Here is a 24906-nt window from a genome sequence, read left to right on the forward strand (position 1 = left end):
ACACGGGCTTTCTCTAGTTGTGGCAAGTGGGGGCTACTCTTCATTGTGGTGTGCGGGCTTCTCATTGCCGTGGCTTCTCTTGTTGCCGAGCATGGGCTCTAGGAGTGCGGGCTCAATAGTTGTGGCTCACAGGCTCTAGAGTGCAGGCTCAGTAGTTGTGGCACACGGGCTTAGTTGCTCTGTGGCATGTGGGATCTTCCCGGACCAGGGCTCGAACCCGTGTCCCCTGAATTGGCAGGTGGATTCTTAACCACTGTGTCACCAGGGAAGTCCCCTAACTTCATTCATCATTTTGTATCTTTTTTTTTTCCCCCTTTGGCCAAGCTTTGTGGCTTGTGGGATCTTAGTTCCCCGACCAGGGCTGGAACCCCAGCCCTCCGCAGTGAAAGCACAGAGTCTTAACCACTGGACCACCAGGGAATTTCCTCAGTATCTTAATTTTAAGGTATAATTTAACATCACGCAAGGGAAGAAGGTATCTGTTGTAGATTTTTAGGTTTTGATCTTTTTAAGACGAAAATTTAACTTTTTCAACTTGAAATTATTTGAAACTTACAACTAAGTTGTGAAAATAGTAAAAAATGTTTCTACATACCCTTCACTCAGCTTTCCTAAATGTTAACATCTAACATAACCATAGCCCATTCACAGAAACTAGAAAATTACCAGTGATAAAATACTATTCAGGTTTTGACCTTACTGAGAGAAATGCTGTCTGAGGAGAGAGAGCCAGGGCACTCTGGACAACTGATCACTGACTTTATGGGCGACTTAAAACAGTAGACAATTCAGAATACCATTTATTTTTGGCTTTCAATGATGAAATAATGGGAATGGACATATATTTTATCTTCCTAATTTTCTTTTTTGTGTACGAATGCAAAATTTATATGGATTCTTGAAAGACACACACTCAAGAGAGTTCTTATCCCAACCAATATTTAATCAATTCCTTAAAAGTTGCCAGGAGCTCTACTGGGCTTTGGGGAATTAAAGATAAGTAAAAATTCCTGTTCCTCTTGTGTGCGGCTACTCTGCTAATCTTTAGAGGGATTGTCACATTTAATCCTTACAACAATCCTAAGAGGTAAGAGCTATTGTTATCCCTATTTGACTGAAGCAAAAATTGAGGCTTAGAGGGCTGATAGGAGCCAGCTCCTGGACTTAACTTCCATGATACACAGTGGTAAGTGCTACTGACTTTTTTTTTCAAGTCTGGAACAATCTACTGATAAATGAAATCAATGGTCTTCATTTTATATAAAACACAGCAAGCATATGCATATCACTATAGAAATGGTTGAAAAAGAAAAGCTTCTAATGATGAAATACATAATGAACCTTTAAAAGATGGGTACACTTAGGGACAAATTTTGTCACTGGGAAGTTTATCCATGTTACCAACCTCTTTCCCAGAAGAATTATTGTATCTGTTAAGAGCATGTCAAGGTACAAGTGTGCACATGGAAACTGGCATAAGAGCAGACAGCCTAAAGTCAAGGATGAATCACCTTTTCAGCCTAGGACATCAGTTCTGAAGTGCCTATGTTCCCACCTTTCCTGATTTTATTTAAGGGGATACACAGCCTTGATATTTTAACAATATGATTAAATGGTTATTATATCGATCGTAACTTGTTCTTTTCAAACGCACACGTTCTAACATCTGTGTTGTCTTAGTGAGTATTAAATTTTCTTTGGAGCCTGGAGATGGCGGCTTTCAGAGCCGGTCAGTAACAGCTCCGGCAACAGAGTAGAGCCTCAGCTTTCTCCAAATGTTTGCTGTTGATGCCACCGTATTTGAGGATGTGGGTGGCTGATGACAAATCCATCCCCACTAGGAGCAAAACCATTCAATCCCAGCCGATTCTTGGTGCTGGTGGTAGGGGGAGGGGGAGGGGCGGGCATCTTTACACGAGAGGAGTAGCAGTGCTGTCCCCACGCAGTGTTCAGGAAGACAGATGTGGATGGACCCTGGGCCTCTGTGGGCGCCACTGCATTTTAAAATTCATTTTTAAGATGAATTTCTATTTAAGATGTCTCAAAGCAGGCCCCTTCTTTTGAGAACAGAGGAGAAAAGGCTTTCCCTCGGGGTTGGGGGGTAACCCCGGCAGCGGTAAGCTGGAGAGCTTGCAGTCCTTGTGGGAAAGGGCCCTTGGCTGGACACCCCTTCCAGTTCCCGCTCCTCTGCAAACACAGGGGAGGGAGACGGAGCGACACAGGAGCCCCAGACTCCTAACCGCCCCACTACTGCCACGCTCCTCCAGGGTCCCGAGGCCGCGGGGCGCAGAACCTCGGCACCAGGCAGCGCGGGCGCGGCGCGCAGACAGGAGGGCGAAGGGCCGACGGCTGCCTCGCCGCGCGTCCACATGTGGCAGGGCCGCAGGGGGGTGGGGACCGGGAGCCGAGGGGGAGGGTTTACATCCCAGCGAAGTTCCCGGATGGTCGCAGCCTCCCGGCGCTGAGCACTTTTCCTGCCCGGCTGCTCAGCCCTACGGACTGGGGAGAAGTTTCCCAGAAAAAAATGCCCGGCGCGCCGCGAGGCCCTAGAGCCCTACGGAGCCGCTGCGCGGTAAGGGACGCGCCGCCGCCGCCACCGAGGGCGCGACCGGGTTCCGGGGACTCAGGGCAACGCCCGTGGAGACCCTGGCAGCCGCCGGGGACCCTGGGGAGGGGCTGGGCGGCGCGGCGCGGCTCTGCGCCGGGTGGGCACGGGCGGGGGCCGCGGGGACGTCGGGGCTGCGTCCGCTGCGGGCGGGGGGGCGGGCGCGCGGTCTCCTGGGGGGCTCGACTCGGGCCCGGCGGCTCGAGCGTCCTGCCGGCTGGCCGGCGGGCGGGGGAAGAAGGGGCCGCGGACCGATGGGCTCCGGACGCGGGCGCCTCTGGGGCTGGGCGCGCTGTTTGGCTCCGCCGAGTCTGGGGCCGCCCGGGGGGCTCGGCCCCGTTCGCGCTGTGGGTACCCGCGGCAGGGGCTTCGCGGGGATGCGCTGGGGCGCGTCTTCCCCCTTGCTCCCCATCCCCAGCGCCGGTGGATGGGGGCTTTCGGGCATCCCCGGGGCCAGTTCCTGCTCTGGAGCCGCTTCGCTTTCTTCGCTGGGGAATCGTACCCATCCCGCAACTCGGCTTCCCAAACTCGCCTCCCGCCGGGTGCCCCAGGCTGCTGCTCGCGCAGTGGGCGGTGTAGACGCGCGCGTTCGATGTGTGCAGTGACCTTAGAGGATTTATAATCCCCGTCAGCGCTTTTCTCCCGGGGCCTCTCCCGAACTTTCCGGACAGCTTCAGTGCAGTCTCATTCCCTCTACATTTTCTTTTAAAAAAAGAACAGTTAAAGAAAGTTGCAAGGGTAAGAGAAACCAGCTGACCCAGTCAGGGGGACCCAAATCTTCAACTCGTGGTTAGACTTTGAACTCTTTGAGATTAACAAAGGGTGCGTCTGCGAGGGGCCCAGCCTGGCCAGGTCCTCTGGTCCTGCTCAATCCCGGAGGAATACATATTCCTTCTTGGGCCACGGGCTTCTGACTTTATCTCAGTTCTCTGGGAAGCCTCTCAGGTTGTCAGCAGTGACTGGATGGACTTGGTACCTTTTTCTGAAAATTGCGTGTCACTATTGTCCCCTGCATGGTCACTGGACCCCACCCCCAGTCGCTGGCCGTGGGTAGTCCCAGGCTTTAGGCGGTGCAGCCGCGGAGCCCCTGGACAGAGTCCCGCCCTAGGTGGGTTTTCTTTTGCCAGTTTCCCAAGGCAATTCCAAAACAATACTGCAGCTTCATTTTGAGTCATTGGCATATTTTTACCTCCTCAAAAAAAATGCCTTTTTCTCTAGCAGATAAAATAACTCCGAAGAATTTTCCTTTTCAGTTTGTATAAAATACTTTTTGACTTCCGGAGGTGAGAGATCCTGCATAGGCCATCAATATTTACATCTTAATCCCTCTTTACAGTGCTTACAACCCTGCCTTCACTCTTGCTGTGTATCTTTACCTGCCTGACATCCCCAGAAGGTTGAGTTTCTCAGGGATCAAATCCGCCGCCACCTGTAGGAGCCCATTACCTGTTGAGTGGAATTGTGCAGACTAGACTCTGCAGATGTTATTAAAACATTTTAATATCATCTTCTTCCTTGGGACCTACCCAACCTCTGCCATAATTTTGGCTCCCTGAGCAGCACATAAACTCTTAGGTTTGTGTGATGTAGAACAGAGAGATTTGTAAGCAAGGTAAAATCAGATTCTGGTACATTTAGAGACAATGAGATTACTTCCAGGTGGAGAGATTCATGCCTTCTTTCATTTGTTTGTTCATTTCAGCAATTAAGTGTCTACTGTGTGTTCAACCACTTTCTGGCCCCTTAGGCATATCATGCATATTGTGTACCTTGAGCCTCACTTATCTCATCCAAGAAATGGGGTTGATAACCTTTGCTCTTCCTCCATCTCATCGTGTGAGAATCAGGTGGGATAATGGCGTGTGAAACAGCAAAAAGCAGCACAGCACAAGGCATTGGAGGGCCACACAGACACAAGAGCAATAAAGGGCTAAAGTGGTGGGACAGGGGCAGTGAGGAGGTGGGATGCCTTTACTTTTTAAACGCACTGTCTTAGTTGCTCTGGCCAGGGATGAACCCGCTTTTGTGGGAAGTATTTGTTACTGGGTCTGTGTCGCTGTCTTAGATATTTCAGGGTGTTCCTCACTACGGTTTTAATTTTAGGAACATACATGTTTTTTACAGTGCACATCAGGAGAACAGAATTAAAGAAAAGTGCCTTTTGTTGTTGTTGCTGTAACCCCTTCAGTTTTAAGCATCTGTTATTTGGGATTGTGTCTCCCAGAGCCGTCATCTTCCGGAAGTCTGCCCTCCCGTGAGGTCTACCAAATTCCTAATGATTTTCATACAGAGGTTTCTCTGTCACTGTGACCCAGCAATCCACAATTATGTTGCAGTGCTGGACGGTTTGGTAGGCCTTGTGAGTAGCCAGGACCCACGTATGTGAATCGGCTCACAGTTGAAATCGAGCAACATGCTCATTTGGCATTGACAGTCCCTTTTAGGGGTCACTGTTGTGCCGTGTGCCAGGGTAGAAGGGGAGACCTAGCTCAGAAGGAGATGGGGTTTGGTCCCTGAATGCTTACCTGCTGGTAGAGATGAGACATGGTTTTGAACATCAGGAATGCAGGGTAGAATGTGGTAAATAAGATGAAAAAAAGGTACAGAGCAAATACAGGGAATTTAGAGGAGAGTGAAATTACTTCCAGCTGGAGGGAGTCAGTCTTCCCTCATTTGTCTATCTAACGAGTATTTACTAAGTGTCTTCCACGTGCCAGGCATGGGAAGATTCATAGGCACATGTACATGGTGCTCCATCTTCCCTGCTCCAATTGAGGAACAGTTCAGTTTCCTCCTCCTTGGGAGAAACGAATACTTCCTTGACGGGCCTCATCGCCCAGCCCAACATTTATCAGTTGTTCTCATCTTGTAGGGATTATGGTCAGGTTAAAATAATTAACTCTGCCTTTTATACTTTGAAGTAATACAAACTCTGAGGCTCACCGTGTTCCCCAGAATACCTTCAATTAGTTGAGTAACGCTATCTACCTAACACGCTTTAACCAGTATTGAAGTATGCTGGTCCTTAGTCATGGGTGTGACTTAAAAAGGCTTGATTCTGTAACGCTGGGGTTAGGCCCAGGAATCTATTTTTGAAAGCCCCCCCCAGGTGGTACTGACGTACTACCACCTGCAGAGTCCCTAAAGGTAAAACCGTGAGCCAGGAGGTCAGGCAGATCTTCCATTCCCAGCTCTGTCTTCCACATGGTCTGCGACTTCTGTTTCTTTATCTTTAAAATCAGAGTACTGTAACCACCTGTACCTACTGGGTTGTTCTGAGGGTCTGATGAAGTCATGGATATGAATCACTTGGCAGATTATCCAGGACAGTGCTGCTGCTAGGTATTTGTGGGCCATTATTATTATTATTTTTCTTCAGCTAAGACAGCAAAAGAGATGATTTATTGTGCACGTTACATTCAGCCACAGCTGAGAACAGAACTAGTCCAGAATGTCACAAGTCCAGGGCAAAGGACTGAAAGGGACCATTTTGATACCAGCAAGATGGGTCTCTCAGAGGTGGTCGAGGGGATCAGAATGGCCATAAATGTTCTGGATCCATTGAGACAAGTTCTAGACAGTTGGCATGCGGTCCGACGACTTGTTCCAGCGTGCCTGGCCTCTGGCTTCCCTTGTTTCTGCTCCCGTGGCTTCCATGGGTGTACGAGTTTACTCGGACCTCCGCCCCATCTTTCTTCTTTTGCGCTTCAGCCTGCACCTTTGCTTCTTCCTCCAGCACCACCTCCTCTGCTTCTCCCCAAACTATCCTTCCTCTCCCAACAGCCCTTGGGCACCCTTGAGAACCCAGTGGTCCAGAACGATGGCGGCCTTCCCTTGCCACGTCTGTTCCCACAATCACCAGTTCTTACAGCCTCAGCTCACTGGCAGGGATGCTCACCTTCACTCTCATGGCGCGGCGGTTTCTTGGAAGATGGCGCCAAGGCCGAGACTGTGGGTCATTGTTGTTATCAGTGTTAATTTGCACAAAACACTGTGTAGGTATTCTTCTTTCCATATGGAAATTTAAAAAGAGCCTAAACTTAGGAACTGCTTTGCATATAAATGAACACATAATAATCCCTCAGCTGTGTGTCGTTTATTGAGCATTTCACACTGATCACCTCATGTATTCTCTTAACAGCTGAGGAGGAGGGATGTCACAGAGGGGAACATCAGTATGGGGGGTGAGGGGAGGGCTACCAGCCTGTGGTATCTGCTTAGCCAGTCAAGCTACTCTGTTGAGATGACCAGGGCAGATAAAGGGCCAGGGGAAGAAAGATGCGCTACCTTCCTGTCCCTTTGGCACCAGGAAGTGCTGGGGTAACATGTTGTGGTAGTCACACAGTGGCCCTCATCCGTGTGGGGTGACCAGGGGGACTGCCTGTCCCAGGCCAAGCTGCTTTGGTCACAGGTATAGCACCCATGCCCACCGGATGGGAGCAGCACTGCTCTCGTGTTCTCTGGCGGCCAGGAGTCAAGAAACGTTGACTGATTCCTGGGGAGCCTGCTCAGCATTGCAGGCTTCAGGTCAGGCATCCATACTTAGTGAGAAGTCAAAAATAATTGACTTTGCTAATACTCAATAAAAGAAGAACGTAGCTAAAATAAACAGGCAAAACAATCACCTACAATTTTCATTAGTTTAGAAGCTTCAGAAACATGGTTCATATTGTAAAACCATGTTGCTGTGATGTTATACAAGTAGTCATCCCTTGGTGTCCGAGGGGCATTGGCCCAGGACCCCCTGTGGATACCAAAATCTGCAGATGTGGAGGGCTGACTATAACATTTTAGCATTGCCTACTAGGGATATATTGTTTTTCTTCTAATAAGCCATCTTTCCATTGTAACTCAGTGTCTTCCTTTTAATTTCATTTTATTGCTTAGTTATATTAATTTAAGTGAATCAGATTTTCAAAGCTTTCTGTGATCTGGCCCAAGCTTTACAAAATCTCTCCTTCCTTTCCTTCCTTCCTTCCTTCCTCCCTCCCTTCCTCCCTCTTTCCTTTCCTTTCCTTTCTTTAACATTACTACTTACTGTGTGTCATTTAATTGAATCATTCTCAACAGTCACACAGCCCCGTGAGGTAGATTCTATACATGTATGTGGAGCCTGAGACTGAGAGAAGTTCGGTAACTTGCCCAAGGTCACACAGCTAGTGACAGAACTAGTATTCAAGCCTGGGGCAGTTTGATTCCAAGCTCTGCACTTTTAACCCTTAACTTCACTTTCTGCTCTATTATACACCACTTTTCATGCTGGGGACTCCAGCCAAAGATTCTTTTCCATTCCCATCTGTATGCCTCTGCTTTGCCATTTCTTCTCTTGACACTGCCCTTTTCCTCACTTGTATGTTGAATCCTATAGATTCTTCATATTGGCCACAAGTACTTGTTGAGAAGAAAAATAGCACACTTTGTTAATACTCAATAAGAGAAGAATACAGCTAAAATAAACAGGAGACACAATCACCTACAAATTTTGTTAGTTCAGTGGCTTCAATGAACATGGTTCACATTGTAAAAACATGCTTCTTAAGAAAAGTCGAAACGCCATCTTCTTCTGGAGCCGATTCATCCCTCTTCTTAGTAAATTCTCATTGCTGTCTGTTTGGGCCTCACCTGTGGCTTGGAATCCACTCTATTCCATATTGGAGTCACTTGCATGTGTTTTTTTCTCCCTCATTAGATTGTAAACTCTTTGAAGGAAATAACTTAATTTTTTTTTTTACATTCTCTCAGAAACAGTAGGTTCTTGTATAGTAGGTTCTCAATTAATGCTTGTTGAATGGCAGTTTATTTCCACCACTCTGGTTGTAAGGTTTGAGGTGAGTGAATTTTTTACGAAGGCAAAGTAGATTTTGATGCTGGCTTCTGAAGATGCTGGGAAACAAGTTTCATCCTAAGAGTGATTTCATCCTTCACCATGACTGATATGTATAATACATTACTTTTCATCACATACATAATTATCTTTAAATGCTGTTTATCTTTATTTCTTCCAAATTGAAAAATAACAGTGATCCTAATAATAAAGGAATGCGATTTTGTGTTCTTGTGGGGAATGTGGAAATTATTATTGTAGAACCTAAGATGTAACATTTCCTGATCTAATACCTGTATGTGGTTCACTTCCACATTAGTGAGTGTTCAGGCCCTCCCACCCACGGATTTTCCATCTTTTTCTTTGAGCTAAGAGGTGATGTACAACTTGAGAAAGGAGTTTAAGCAAAATTGAAGGACACTAGCCTCTCCCCAGACTGTCACAGACTCCTTTGTATTTGGAGGATAAATAGTCCTCTTAGGTAAGAGGTGTCTGCAGGAGGAAGGAAATGGTGAATAAAATGGAAAATTGAGGGCCAAATAGTTTCCTTGGCTAGAGGAGTCAATTACGATTTAAAATAAAAGTTAATTTTACATATGTTCTATTTTTCTTACATAGGCAATACACATCTATATATGTTTATATATATATATATACACACACATTTACATTATTTAAATATATTTTTTCTCATAGGCAATACTTGGTTACTTTAAATACTGAATATGTAATGTGTACACCTTACCTCATTGTAACAGCTAAACACAGTTTGATTACATTCCTCCTATTCTCCCTCCTCCACCCCACATGTTTGAGACTGGGTTATTTGCATTTTGCTTGCCTGATAGTTTTAGCATTTCTTGGACAGATTGCTATTATGTTCTTAATAGTTGCATGGCATTCTGCTGTCGGGTTGGATATATTTTCCTGTTCAATGAGCATCTTCTCATCTGTTAGCTCTTGCTAATGATGCCCAGACAGCTAGTCCGTTGAGTCAAGTCAGACAACCAACCAGTTCAATGACAGCACCACTATAATCATTTCGTTGGCTTTTACACGGACCAAATGGGCAGTTGGTTGAACTTCTCGCTTTTCAACCACTTGTATGTCACCCAGCCCGTTTCTGAGAGTTCCCAAGCATTTTTCTATAGCTGTATGCAGGAGATTAGGTCTGTTGACTGAAGAATTTAGCCTGGGAGGGACCAAGATAGAAATCTGGCCACATCTTTGATGCAATTTTGAAGGGTTGAACATGTTATCAAATAATATTTCAGGAAACTCTGAGACTATTTTCTGCCCTAGGTAGGATAGATTTTGAAAGCAGAGAACCTTTAGACCTTGGAGAAGATCTTGAGAAAACATGTACCCTAGCTATTTTTTTAAAAAAATGTAAACAGTGAGATCAGTGTCTTCACCACAATAGACTTGTGTTATGGGGATGGATATTTAAATAGTGGAGACAGATCAGCCAGAGATAAAAGGGGAAGAAATGGGTATTCTTGAGCAGGCTCATGTAATGTAAGGAGCACATGTATGTGCTGAGGGAGGGACTTTCAGGAAGGACCAGGGTGACGGATTGAGAGAAGAGGGTGGGGGCAGGGAGAGTAAAACAAGACGAAACCAGTTCTCTTCCCCAGGCCCCAGAAGGCAGGCTGGGGGACACTAAGACAAGTTTTCAGATCTAATTCAATTTTTGAGGGCCTAGAAAAAGGCAAAGTAGTTGAAGTCTTTTTAAAAATCTTTAAAAAGTAGTCATTTACTTTAGCAGTGCCTATTCTTGTCTCTTAGAGCTAGAATTTGATTGCCGCGCATGGTTTAAAATTTAACCCAAAGCATCAGTTTAACTAATCCCAGGTTTTGTGAGTAAAATTCCACATTATTCTTTTCCCTAGAGTTTTAGCACTGTTTTAAAAAAAAGCCTCACGTGTTGTTTGAGACAAAATAAAAAATTAGGTCATTGTTAAAATTAGGGATTACTTTACGTGGTACTTTACAAAGATGTTGGAGCTAGAACCTTATTAATTAAACATTGTAAACCTCCCCCCCCCCTTAATCTTCTCCCTTTGATGAGGAACTGGCAGAAGAAAAAGAGAAAACAATTCTCAGTTGGTTAAAGGACTGTGCATGGGGTATTATGGTATTACTTTAACCATAACATTCCTTTCTGTACAGAATTTCTGCATACAACATCTCTACTTGGCTGTGATGAAACATGTCCCTTTTGTCAACCACCAAGCCAGGTGCTCAGTCTTTGTAATTCAGTCTTTGCTTCCTTGTTTTTGCTGAAAATGTGACTCTTATCACTTAAAAAAATTAAATTATAGTTTTTACCTTGTTGAGATTACAAAAGTATTATGTGCTTGATATAAATAAAGCAAAAGAGAAAGACGTATACAAAGAAAAAGTTAATTTTTCTCCTATGTCTCTCAAATCTAACCACTCGAGGTAATCAATATTACCAGTTTGGGGTGTGCCCTTCTTTTCTTATAAAACTATGTACAAATATATATGCACATATATAGTTTTTCTTTTAAAAATGGAAACCTTACACACATAAGGCTACATGATTTTTAATTGCGACATAATTGACACAAAACATTGTATAAGTTTAAAGTATACAACTAGTTGATTTGATACACTCATATATTGTAATATATTACCACCATAGGTTGGCTAACCTTCAACATGTCACATAATTATCATTTCTTTTTAGTGATGAGAACAGTTAAGATCCAGTCTCTTAGCAACTTTCAAGTATTTAAAACAGTATTGTTAATTATAATCACAATACTGTACATTAGATCCCTAGAACTTATTCATCTTCTAACTGCAAGTTTGTACCTTTTGACCAACATTTTCCCAATTCTCCTACCTCCCACCCCCTACCTCGGCCTTGGTAACCACCATTCTAATCTCTGTTTCTACAAGTTCGGCTTTTTTAGATTCTACATTTAAGTGAGATCATACAGTATTTGTCTTTTTCTGACTTATTTCACATAGCATGATACCTTCAAGATCCATCCATGTTGTCAGAAATGGAAGGATTTCCTTCTTTTTCTTGGCTGAATAATATTCGTGTGTGTGAGATATTTTCTGTATCCATTCATCCATTGATGAACACTTAGGTTGTTTCCTTATCTTGGCTATTGTAAATAATGCTACCATAAACATGGGGGTGAAGATATCTTTTTTGATATCCACAAGATTTATTTTTTATTTATTTTATTTATTTACTTTTGGCTGCGTTGGGTCTTCATTGCTGCGCGTGGGCTTTCTGTAGTGTGGTGAGCGGGGGCTACTCTTCGTTCCGGTGCGTGGGCTTCTCATTGCAGTGGCTTCTCTTGTTGCGGAGCATGGGCTCTAGGCACGCGGGCTTCAGTAGTTGCAAGCATGCGGGCTCAGTAGTTGTGGCATGCGGGCTCAGTAGTTGTGGCATGCGGGCCCTAGAGTGCGTGGGCTTCAGTAGTTGTGGCGCATGGGCTCTAGGACACATGGACTTCAGTAGATGTGGCATGCAGGCTCAGAGGTTGTGGCTCGCGGGCTGCAGAGCGCAGGCTCAGTAGTTGTGGCTCACGGGCTTAATTGCTCCGCTGCTTGTGGGATCTTCCTGGACCAGGGATTGAACCCATGTCCCCTACATTGGCAGGCGGATTTTTAACCACTGTGCCACGAGGGAAGTCACAAGATTTTTTTTTTTTAACATAACAAAACATTATAGCCATTCTCTCCAAATTAAAAACTCATTTAGATTATGGCTGATTGATATTCTGTAATTTAACCATTCATATTATTTCAAGTTTTGTGCTACTACAGTTCTTCCCCGAATATCCGTGTGTTCAGAAAATACTGGCATACAGAAGCTTTGATTTCTGTCACAGTCCCTAAAGTGGTATTGCTTTCTAAAAGTTGTAGTAATTCATAGTCCTACTAAAACTATTTGAAAATATCTGTTTCCCCACATCCTTGCCAGTGTAATTCATTTTAGAAGTATAAACTTTCTAATCTCTTTTTCCTGTTTTGTTTCAGATGATTTCTTTAGGGAGCACTTGTCACTCTCTTTACCTTTTTTCTTTTTTAATTCCATTCATTTGAATTATTCATGCCCTGTCTTTTCCTTAATTTTCTAATGTGCATATGGTTTGTCTTCTAGACCTGGAGAAGAGAAACTTGAGCCTAAGCTCACTGAGCTTAATTGTTCTGTGTTGAAATGAAACAAAACACTTGATATCTACATATAACAAAGTAAATACAGACCTTTTGATTCCAATTTTCTCCTTCTGAAATATATTATGTAAGAAATTGTCTCAGGAAATATAAATGTCTTACCAGGAAAAATGGAAACTTATAAAACGCAAAGATGGGAAATTTTAAAGGAGTTTTAAGCTTGCACAGCTAACTGGGTTTCCCTCTTGAATCTTAAAGTCTGAAGACAAACATTCTTTGAGAGCATTAGTTATAAGTTATGCTGAATTACATCAAGAGGAAAAAGTGAATCATAGCAGATAGGAATTTAAACCTGGAGTGTGGTTGAAAGCCCCTGCCCTTGTTGCTTCTGCTTGTTTTTCTGGGAGGTGAGACTAGATTCCACTGCTCCTGTCCTTGCAGTTGCTGAGTTCACTATAAAATTATTTGTATATAACTCCAGCAGTACATTGGTTAATCAGAAACAGCTGTACAACTGGATTCATTTATATGAACAGAATAACTAAATCAATCTGCAAAATTTCTTGTATCTGGGTAGGTCGGGCCAACATTGTGTAGCCCAGAATAATAACAGTGCTTTGTAACTAACCTGACACAGATGGCAAAAAGATTGTGTCTGGGCAGCAGACGTTGGAACTGAAAATTAAGAAGCCCTGTGAGTCCTTGATATCTGCCATAATAAAATGTTGCTCTGTTTTTAATGTGAGTGTTTTAAAGGCTAAGAAGCTTCATAAAGGGATGTCCTGTTTAAGAAAGAACACATCAGAGTTGGACCCTCTGAGAGCTGGATCTCCTGAACGAGGCTGAATTGTCCAGATCAGTGTCCCCGGAAAGATCAGTTTGTACATCCTGCCAAACTGTCGGGGCTGCGACAAGCCAAGGGCCTCCTGCTGGGAAAAGGCCACAGACTAGACGGACACACTGACGTGTCTGCCTGGAGGGAGCCAGGCTAAAGCAGGGAGAAGAACAAGGTTCCAGGCGAGACTGAGGCTGAAGTCCTGGCATAATGGAGCCAGAGGAATTCCTCAGAATGTATGTTCTTGTGCAGAACCCTAAGGTCCACGGGAGCTGAGTGAGTTCACAGAATGCAGCCTTGTCCGTATGCCTCTCACAGTCAGTCTTAATGGAGGCTTCAGTGCAGTAAGATGGGAGGTCTGATGAGAACAGGAAAATCTCTAGACCCTGAGTCTCCATGGGTGGCCCAGTCCTGCAGGACTGAACTCTCCACCACTCAAAAAAACAGGTCATTCTCAAGGCCAGAAATCCACTGGCCCTCAACTAGCCAGCGTCCTGAGTCTGGACTGGGTTCTGGGTACCTGGTTGGCCTTGGTAGGTAGCTGTATTAGGTTTTAGCCACAGAGTGGCAGTGAGGGAAAGTGGTGCCCGGGGGGAACTGGGCACAGACCATAGTTTTGGCATTGGGACTTGCAAACACTCAGCTTCTTGGGGCCCTCATATGCTGTTGCCTGAGGGCATATGTTCCCTCTGCCCTGCCTCCACTTGCACTCTGCCCCTGGTTTTGGATGTCCATCAATCCTCAGAAATAGACTCTTGAAAGTCAGGTCACTTTCAGGTTAAGACCAGATATCAACCAGCTTATGTACTTAATTCCTTTTGCACTGAATCCTCTGCTAAAGGTAGAGTGGTAAAGTGAAAAGTGCAAAAGAGCAGTAGACTAGGAGTTTACCATTGTTTTATAATCCCAGCTTTGTTGCCTAGTGGTCACGTGACCTTGACAACAATAAAACACTGTGCAAGAATAGTAGGGGAATTTGTAAGAATGGGAAGAAGACTGAGGCTAGGATGTCTGTGATGCCTGTGTTGGGACAGACCCAACATCTCCAGATAAGGCGCTGTTGTTAACAGTGTAACTTATCAGTCAGAAATTTGATAAGTCTGAAATGTTACTTTACCTGTTTTTGACTAAGTATTTGGTAAATAAGGGAGAGAAATAGATGTTTATCGCATTCCTCATTTAGCTAAAATAGTGTGGCTGTATTACATGGAACTCATAGGGTTCTTCATTAATACTTGAATCTTATTGTATTCTTGAAAAAAGACCATTAGCTATTATCCCAAGATTTTCTTGTAATGTTATTTGTGGGAGTGAGATGTGAGCCAGGTGAGTCCAGGTATGCCTGGCAGATCTTGTTTTATTTACATCCAATGAAAATCACACTAGCTCATGTGTACCTACACACATCCATTATACTCACTTTTATTCTGTATTAGTGCACACATGGTCCCAACCCTGAAACCATGTGTCCTCATCATCTACCGCCCACGGGTGCATGTGTACACACACACACACACACATACACATACACACGTGCACACACATGTCATTGGCTTACCCCTTTTAAAGAACACTTCAGATAGAGCCAGGAAGTACCAGTTCTAAGTGTTGCTGGGCAAGCACATGGATGGCTGAGTTTTGTACACATCTGCCTTTGCAGTGTCTTAGAAAGCAGAGGTCATTGCTGACTAATGTGCCCTTTGTACAGCCTCAGACCAAACACCATATGCAGGTGACTGTAAGTGTGTGCTTTGGAGGATGTTCACTACGATGGTGGGAATTCCCGGGGGTGGAGAAAAATACCCACTTGGGGCTTTGCCTTGGGAGTTCTGCAGTGACCATTGATTGGTGGTTGTGACCATTGCTGGTTGAGTGTCTTGTTTCTGTTTCTTAATCCTGGTCTGAGGAGCAGCACATTGACGTTTTGGCTCAGAGGCAGACCATCTTGGATGGCATCCAAGAAACTGCACACTGCTTCTTGAGATTGGTGCTAACATTACAGGGTCTCCAGTTGTGCATAGAAAGATCCTGGACCAACACACTGGTAAATGGTACCCCTGTGGACTCTTTGCTTTACAGAGAGGTTAGACAAACTTGCCCACCCCAGGAAGCTGAACCTTAGGACTGGTGCCCGAGGGAGCCCAACCACCATTTGTAGATAAGGTTGTGACTAGGAGAAGATGCTTTCTGAGTTCCAACCCAGATGCCCATGGAAGGATGGAGGCCTAGTAGAAACTTCCCCTTTGTTCCCTTCAGCTCTGGCCCCAGCAACACAGAGGGAGGAAGGAAAAGGGAGGAAGTTCCTGGTGGTGGAGAGAGTACAGAGGTCAGCAGTGACAACAGGGAAAGAATCTGGTGGTCCTGAGCTACGGGGAGACGCCTCAGCAGTGGGAGTGAAGGGACTCGGATCCTAAGCGTCCTCTGCAGGGTAAGAAGCTTCCTGACCTAAGGAGGTTGCTGGGTGGGGGCCCTGGAAGTGCAGGGAAAAGTGGTGAGCTGCACTAAGCTGTGGCTGCCCTTACTAAGAAGTCATCAGGAAACAGAAGCAAGAGGGTGCCTGCCTTCTCTCGCTTACTCACAGAAGTCAGGAATGAATATTTCCTCTTCAGATTTCTAGTAATGATGTTTGGACAAATAGTAATAATAATAGCATCTAATAACATAGATATTGCTTAGTATGTGCCAGGTAATGTTCTCAGTGCTCTGAATTAACTCACTGAATCCATATAGCAACCCTATGAGGCAGACACTATTATCTTCATTTTACAGATGAGGAATTTGAGGATAGTCAGCTTGTCCACGTTCACATGGCTAACTTGGCAGAGGTAAGATTCAGTCCAGTCCGTGTGGCTTCAGAGCCTGCTCTGAACCACAGGGCCCACCTGCCCCTTCAGTAAGGGACATTCAGTGGTAAAGGACCTAGGTGGCCTCAGCTTTCTTCATGTAGATGGTTGACCACTGATCCATTGTTCTGGGGAAGTAACCTGGACTTCCTGTTTCTCTGCATACCTCTGGGTTAGTGTCACCAACGCATTGCAAAAAGGACAGCCAGAAAAAATTAAGACCAACAGCTGACCTGTCAGCAGAAGGGCCTGCTCTTTTCATGGTGTTTGGAGTAGCACATTAGCTTTACTCTGAATCACCCACTTTAACACCTGACACCCGTCACAGCCATACATTCTAAATGACCCCTAAGACTTCAGCAGTCTCTAATGAGGAAGAAAATCTTCCTAGAGTGTCACAAATGCTGCCTAGTATCATTGACTAGTGACACATGATGTTCTCAAGAATAAATGAATGGGGGCTTCCCTGGTGGTGCAGTGGTTAAGAATCCACCTGCCGGGCTTCCCTGGTGGCGTAGTGGTTGAGAGTCCGCCTGCCAATGCGGGGGACGCGGGTTCGTGCCCCGGTCCGGGAGGATCCCACGTGCCGCGGAGTGGCTGGGCCCGTGATCCATGGCCGCTGAGCCTGCGCGTCCGGAGCCTGTGCTCCACAACGGGAGAGGCCACAACAGTGAGAGGCCCGCGTACCGCAAAAAAAAAAAAAAAAGAATCCACCTGCCAATGCAAGGGACACGGGTTCAGTCCCTGTTCCGGGAAGATCCCACATGCCACGGAGCAACTAAGCCTGTGCACCACAACTACTGAGCCCAAGTGTTACAACTACTGAGCCCAAGTGCTGCAACTACTGAAGCCCGTGTGCCTAGAGCCCATGCTCCACTACAAGGGAAGCCACCGCAGTGAGAAGCCCGCACACCACAACGAAGGGTAGCCCCCACTCGCCACAACTAGAGAAAGCCCGTGTGCAGCAATGAAGACCCAACACAGCCCAAAAAATTAAAAATTAATTAATTAATTAAAATTAAAAAAAAAAGAATAAATGAATGACATTCAACCTGTGGGGAAGGAGTATAATATTCAACTATAAAATGTAGAATCTTTCATAAAATCCCAGAATGTTGGACATAGGAAGCCAAGTGAAGATGAAGACCATTTTGCCTAACCTCTCGGTAGAAGGAGAACCCCAGAGAAGTTATGTGACTTTCCCAAGGCCAATGGCTAGTTAGTTAACAGGCCTGCTGAGTTCCAGTCCAGTTCTCTTTCCCCTGCCTGAGACTGTATAAAACATTCTGTAAGTGATTTTCTTATTAAATTACAGATGAAACATAGAATGGTCTGTTTCTTTGCTGGGCAGGGCCAAGGTTAACACTGACTTAAAGATGTAAAGGATGCAGCTGGACACCTGCTTCAGGTACAGGACGCAGTAAGCCCAGGTGAGGAAAAGGCAAGGCAGGGTTCCAGTGGCAGCTGCTCCCAGGGAGTTTGCAATACTGAGCCTCTGCCTTCTAGAAAGTCCCTGGTACCCTCTGCTCAAGTCTCTTTTGGAGGTTAGGGAATCAAACTGACTCGGCTTATAGCAGAGTTCAGTGAGGGACGTGAGGGAGAAGAGGAAATGGCCGCTTCCTATCCATAAAGAAAAATGTTTCTCAAAACCCTGCTGCTGTCAGGCAGCCAGGCCTTAGCCAAGCTCTGGCCATATTGGCCTTGGGCCCCGAGAGGCCTGCCCGCTACAGGGCTCTTGCTCCACTGCTGGGATGGAGATCATCGAGCCCTTCCTGGAAGAGGCTCAGGCAGCCTGCGGAGGCCTGCCCAGGGGGCTCTGGGCAGCCCTGCCCCTGTCTGCAGCCAGAACCACAGGGCTCGACAGCCATTTCTGCAGACAGGGACCACTACAGGTCGCCTTCGTACCTGCAGAGCAATGACCCAGGGATCCCCACAGGCACGAATGGAGAGGAAGTCACATAAAGACAGAAACCCAGGCCTGGAAGGGCCTCCAGAGCTGTTTTCCCCACCTCTGGGCTGTACTGCCTCCAAATGAGCCCAACGTGGGCTGTAAGGTAACATTGTCAGGGCTGATTTCAGCCCTGGTCACTGTGATCCCACCCTCAGCAAAAGCATTTGGGGGGAATCGAGGGGCATTCTCCGCAGTGCCTGCAGAGACCTGGACCAGCAGTCCCTAAAGGTCCCCTCCCCAAGGGGCAGGGCTGCTTTACTCCTTCAGGCCCCGCTGGCAGCTTATCTGGCCATCTCTTCAAGCCCAGGGAAGGACAGAATAGAAGAGCTCTCCAGAGAGCAGGAGGTAAAACAAAACCCACTCCATTCTCGAGCCCTGTCCGATGTGGGAAGGTTTTCAGGGAGGTGTGCTGCTCTGAGCCCCAAGGGGCCTTTCCAGCCTCAAATCCACAGGTCACTGCTCTTGGTCAGAGGGTAACAGGATCTTTGTGTTTTTCTGATGTGACCCGGAACCCTTCTGTTACAGGATTAAGGAAGAAACCAGAGGCAGAGCCAGGATTCAAACTTAGAAGGTTGTGCTGCCCGGGTCTCTGGTCTCCGTGCCTTGGTGGCTTGGTTAGAACGACAGTTTTTTGTTTTGTTTTGTTTTGTTTTTGCGGTACGCGGGCCTCTCACTGTTGTGGCCTCTCCCGTTGCGGAGCACAGGCTCCGGGCGCGCAGGCTCAGTGGCCATGGCTCACGGGCCCAGCCGCTCTGCGGCGCGTGGGATCCTCCCGGACCGGGGCACGAACCCGTGTCCCCCGCATCGGCAGGCGGACTCTCAACCCCTGCGCCACCAGGGAGGCCCAGAAGGACGGTTTCGGTGAGCTGTGCTGTGCGAGCAGCCGCCACCCCCGTCCTGCCTCGTTGCTGCTTCTCCCCCTCCTCAAGCCTGGATGGTGTGCGGAGTGGGAAGGTGGCTTCCGGCCCTCCCTCTGCGTGGTCGCGGGGTACAGAGGGGACTGCTGTGGGCCAGCCCTGGTGGGTGCAGGTGGGGCCCACCTTCTCCGGATCTTACCATCCCAGCTCCAGTGTAAACTGATGAACTCTCATGAAACCAGCAGTGGCCTGCTTGCCAGGAGGAGCTAGAGGGCAGCGTGTGCTTTAACTGACCCTGTTCAGTAAGTCAGCCCAGGGAGTTCCTCCTTTTTCCCCCCATGAGGTACCTCAGAAGGGCCCAAGGCACAAGAGCTGCACGAATAAACTTGGTCCTAGTACAGAGGCCACAGGCAGGAACCTTGTACTGTGAAGATTCTGGGGTCTGGGAATTTAAGAGACTACACGTGGTTTAGAGTTTTAAAAAAACAGCAAAAAGAAGCATGCTTAGAGTGCCTTATTCCTTGAATGTCAGACGTGACAGATCACAATGGCAGATGGCAGGTGGCATCTGGGCAGTATTTGAAAAGGAATCTCTCTGTGAACAGTGAGTACTCCATATAAAGAAGCATTATCTAGACGAGCGTTTCAAAACCTTTTTTGACCATGACCCACGGTAAGAAATGTATTCTTCTTTGAGATCCAGTGTAGATAGATAGATCGATAATAGAAACAAAAGCTTTATAAAACAATTCCCATCCTTACCATGTGCAGTACAATTTTATTATTTTTTGTAAAAGAAGCAACAGCTGGTTGCAACCCATTAAATCGATTTGACAGCCAGAGAACAGGCAGCAATTTGCAGTTTCAAAAATACTGATTTAAACAGAAATGTATCAGGCATGTAGAAACCAATTCTCGTTGTAACCCTGGCAGATCTCTGCAGAAGGAGATCCAGTAACACAGGCTTTGTAGCCCTTGAAGACGGTTTCCTCGCGCTTCCGATCGCTGGAAGTTGGTGAGATGGTGATGGAGATGGAGGACCAAGGAAGGGAGGAGACGAAGCCGAGTTTTAATTCTGCTCATACAGAGAACACTGAGTGTCCCTGATGCCTTGTCCTGGCGCAAATAAGACAGACCCTGCTTGTCCTGCAAGGGTGCTCACAGTTGAATAAGTGTACACTCATCCCCATCCTACACGGTTTATAGTGAAATGGAAGCATAAACAGGATGATACGGGGCAGCTGAAGCCCCTTCGTTCCGAGTTCCCTAGATGGAGGAGCCATGTTACAGGGAAGGGTGTATTCAGTGTTACATCCCTAGTTCTGTGTCTCACATATAAGTATTCAATGAATATTTATTGAAAGACCACGTTATCTAATGACTACTTGCAATGAGGCCAGTAATAATCCTAATTACCTATGGTAATATTAAGAAAACATTTTTGAAGGGCACTTGAACACACTTGATTCATAATGGAGCGTAAGAAGGGACAGGACAGTTTAAAAAGACCCCAAAAAGTTGAGCTTAAAGAGCAGAACTGCTAAACCCCACCCAGGCTTCGGGTCCTCCGCATCGCAAGCCTTTAAAAAGTTGAGGTTTGTCTCTGCCCTGACTTGTAGGTGTGGGCGACTCATTGGTGGGTCTTGGGACAAGTTGCTCTGGCTCTTTGCTTGGAGGTGAGAAGTCAAAGTGGTGAGGTGCAAGTTGCCCCTGGCCAAGCAGGGGACCCAGGCACGAGTGCCTTCTGGACTTTCCACCCCTGCGCCTCTGAAACGGCTGCGTCTACCCACTCGGGTCAAGCAGTTCGAGATGATGTGATGCAGGTCTAAATCACCCAAGGTTCTGGGTGGTAGGTTTCTGGAGAGAGGAAGGTGCTTGCAGACCACTCTCTGTCGGGTCCTAAATGGAGTCTTTGTTTGAAGTCCTGGACCAACCCAGCACTAACCGGGCATTAAGGCTCTGAAGTGGTCAGGAGCCGTGGAGACCCTGGTGTGGGTGCCACTGCACAGTGGGAGGAGCTCCCTGGCGCCCTCTGAGCTGAGCTTCCTGTAAGGGTCCAGCCCCTAGGGCCAGCCTTCAGTATCTAGCTGGACCTGTTGGTCCAGACCCCAACCTGCCATCCTGCTGCTACACTGAATTAGCTACAGGTCCTTCTTTCAAGCAATTGTGGGGCGAAGGGTGGGGGAGTGGGGAGTAGGCAGGGAAGCAGGGGTGTGAGGAGAGGAGAGGGAAGGACGACATGTGACCTGAGAAAAATACTTGAGTAAGGATGGTTTCCGTCCCAATGAGGTCACCTCACTTGAAGAGCTTGGACTAAGGAGACACCCCTAAAAGTAGACAAATTTAACCTCAGGGTGACTGCTGTCCATTTCAGACATTCGTTCAAGTTTTACAGGGCCCGACCCCAGAGAGAATAGTTAGGGATGACCGGGAACTAGGTAGCCCTTTGGCTCTGGAGCTTGAATACGGGCTTGGGACCTTGGATGCGTGAGGGGCTTCACAGGATGGCAGGTACACCTAGCACACTCTGTCTGTGTTTAATAATTTGCCTAGTTATTTACACCTATCTAAGATAAAAAACGTTCTTGGATAAAACCAAATCTAAATGCAAAAGAGGATTCAGAATAAGAAAGGCAGTCCCGGCGCCCCAGGTTCTAGCTCCAGCTCTGTCCCTGTCTGTGTGACACTGGGCCCCAGAGTCCTCATGGGTAAATTGTGGGGGAGTGGGGACTTGGAGATGGCTTCCCCAGATCTCCCTCAGCTCAAACACCCTGTGGCTCTCTGCAGCCCGAGACACGTTTTCTGGCAGGAGAGAGGCTGCCGGAGCTTCCTTCTCCGGCAGCCCATGAGTACATGCTTTCCTGTGCCCACATATGGAAGCAATTTCTAGATTATCCAAGGCACTTGTGCCGCTGAGCTCAACCAAAACAGAGGAGCTCGGCAGTGGAAAGTGGAAAAAGAGGAAAAAACCCGTGTGCGTTCCCTTACCTACTACACTTTCACATCTGGAATCCCCCATGCAGTTTGCCTACCCGTGCTATCTTAGGGGTGTGCCAGTGGGTTTGGGGCATTCCACAGATAAAATCAAAACCAAATGAGGGTTGAGCTCACTGCTTCTCCCCTGAAGCCGAAGGCCTCTGCCTTTCCCCTCTGGAAGCTTATGGCCGGAGGCTGGGGAGGAGTGCAAATTCCAGAGTTTTGTTAATAAGGACTATTAATGGCTGCTTTCAAGGTTCTCTGTGAAGTTGAATTGGGAAACATTAGCCAAGTGCTTTGAAGGGGAAAATGTTTTATTAGTTCCTTCTCTGCCCAACCCTTTACTTACCTTCCTCTTCTGAACTCCTCAGGGGTTTTGGTAGTGGTTGAATGGTAGCTCTTTCGCTTGTAAACCAGAGGCACGGGGCATTTGCTCCTGAATTTAGGTCAGGAGAGTGACTCTTTCTAGGGCACGAACTTACTCAGAAAGTCTCCTCTGTGGTCCTGGTCCCCATAAATGTTCCTAAGACCCTTATTTCCTCCTCCTCTCTCTCACCCTTGACCTTAATTCCTGGGAAAGATTACTGAAAAGGACGTGTTTATAGAGAAGTGCTTTTTGTTCCCCTTTCATTTTGTCTCTAACTTCTTTACTGCCTAATTCCCCACCAACGTTAAAATTTAAAAATTAATCTGTAAAGCAGTGATATTCTTCCTAGATATGAAATTCGAGTAATTAGAGCTCTATAAACATTTACCAACGCTTGTTAAAACTGTTGCATCAATGTTCTCATAATGATCCAGGGTACCACCTCCAGATAACTTTCTGGAAAAAACTCTCAAAATCAAGACAGTGGGCTGATGAATGCCAAAAGACTCTTAGCGGGAACCACATTCTTTTTTATTGTTCTTGCTGGGTCTCCAGCGTAGAGCCTTCTGGTCAAAGCAGCCCTCTTCTTCCCTTCGGAGAGCATGTTGACGGCTCTGGTTTGCTTCATCTGGGATTGCTGCTCTGGAGGGCCAGAAATCAAACATGACGTGAAGATAGAAACACTTACGGGAACCTCACATGCCTGGCGGCCCTGTTTCAGGACGCTCAGATTAGCTCTGCTTGGCTGTCAATAGGGTGGTAATTCCACACATAGATTTTCCCCCGTGGGATTCTCGCTTGTTTTAAAGCAGCTAAACTTTGCTGCTCTATAGAACCATAATCAGGAATGTTTTTTTTTTTTTTTTTCTTTTTGCGGTATGTGGGCCTCTCACTGCTGTGGCCTCTCCTGTTGCGGAGCACAGGCTCCGGACGCGCAGGCCCAGCGGCCATGGCTCACGGGCCCAGCCGCTCCGCGGCATATGGGATCCTCCCAGACCGGGGCACGAACCCGTATCCCCTGCATCGGCAGGCGGACTCTCAACCACTGCGCCACCAGGGAGGCCCAGGAATGTTTTTTTTAAGCCCCATCTCTGCGGGACTCTGTGCTAGATTCTCCTCAGCACTATTCAGAAAACGTCAGCCGACCTGCCTCTTGTCTGCTAGGTGCTTAGGGCCTGAAACCACACTCCAGGAGAAGAGTTACTGAGTGCAGGCCTGTTCCTGCCACACACAGGTGCAGTATTAACTCGGGGCCAGGTTAGGTGCCTGTGCCAGCCAGAGTGATGCCCCTCCCTGCTCTGCTGAGAAGGTGAAGACCATTCAGTTCATCTGTCCGTTCCCTCCAGGGATTCCTTCCGCTTCCCGGGCAGCCTCTTGTCTCTAACGCAGCCACAGACACACCCACCCGGATCCCAGGCTCCCACTGACCAAAACAGTTGAACCCACCTCTCCAGGTCGGTCACCCCCAAACCTCCTTACTCTTCTGCAGCCTGTTTTTGCTTCATCTCTTCACTCACCAAACATTTGCTCAGTGCTCACTATTGGAGCTTGCTGAAGGCAGGCTCCCTGTCTCTGTGGAATGTATGTTCTAGGAGAGAGAAACAGCAAACAAGTAACTCAGACAAATTAATGAATGCTTCAATAATTAGCGCTTAGTTAATTACTTAGGTAGATTAGTAGTGATAAGGGCTATGAAACAAGGCTGACAGGATGATGGGATGGAATGGTAGGGATGCTACTTGAGGTACAGCTGTTAAGGGAAGTTTATGAGAGTTGAGGTATGAATGACAAGGAGCCAGATGTGAATATCTGGGGAGAAGTGTGCATCAGGCAGAGGGAATGGCGAGTGCAAAGGCCCTGAGGTGAGAACAAGCTGGACAGGTCCCAGGGAAAGAAGGAGGGCTGTGAGGAGAGGCGGGAGGACGAAGTCAGAGAGGCAGGCCTGGCCAGGTACTCTGCAAGGACCATACTGTAATCTAATAGGGTTTTAGCCCATGGAGTGATGCCACCTGCTGTGTTTCAATAAAATCCCTGTTGCCTCCATCCCATCTCCACCCAGCTCTGAGCTCGTGGACTCACACCCTGACTCACCCCTGCTTGTTGGTTAGGGTGCCCCCAGCTCTGCCCACCGCGCGCTGGCCCGGCTCTGGCTCTCCCATGCCTGCTGCCCGAGTTCAGGCCCGTCACTTCTGCAGCCCCAGCACCAACTGACCAACCGTGCCTGGGGATTCAGAGGTTGGGTGAGTCAGTCTTCCCTGAGCTGGACTGAGTGCTGGGCAGAGAAGAGAGCGAGGTGCTTACTGGAGGCCTTGGACAGGCTCCTCGTCCCTCCTGACTTCAGTGCCCGCTCCTTTCAGGTGCTCTCCTGCTGTAAGCTGCAGCGGCCGGTGCCACCGTCCCAGTAACGGTATTCATCAGGCGCTTGCTCTGTGCTGGGCTGTACTTGTATCACACTCACTCCTCTGAGACTGGCACTGTTGTCAT

General features: G+C 47.1%; 1 protein-coding gene across 4 annotated transcripts in view; it reads left to right on the forward strand.

Moving 5' to 3' along the window:
* Positions 1-2415: 2415 nt before the first annotated feature.
* WIPF1 (WAS/WASL interacting protein family member 1) overlaps positions 2416-24906 on the forward strand; it is a 122992-nt gene continuing 100501 nt past the window's right edge. For all 4 annotated transcript variants that reach the window (XR_014016551.1, XM_081242988.1, XM_081242987.1 and 1 more), the window contains exon 1: positions 2416-2572. The gene's annotated coding sequence lies outside the window, so the exon portion shown is untranslated. The remainder of the gene's footprint in view (positions 2573-24906) is intronic.

This window comes from Mesoplodon bidens (assembly GCF_964165515.1).
Source record: "Mesoplodon bidens genome assembly, chromosome: 8".
Lineage (NCBI taxonomy): Eukaryota > Metazoa > Chordata > Mammalia > Artiodactyla > Ziphiidae > Mesoplodon > Mesoplodon bidens.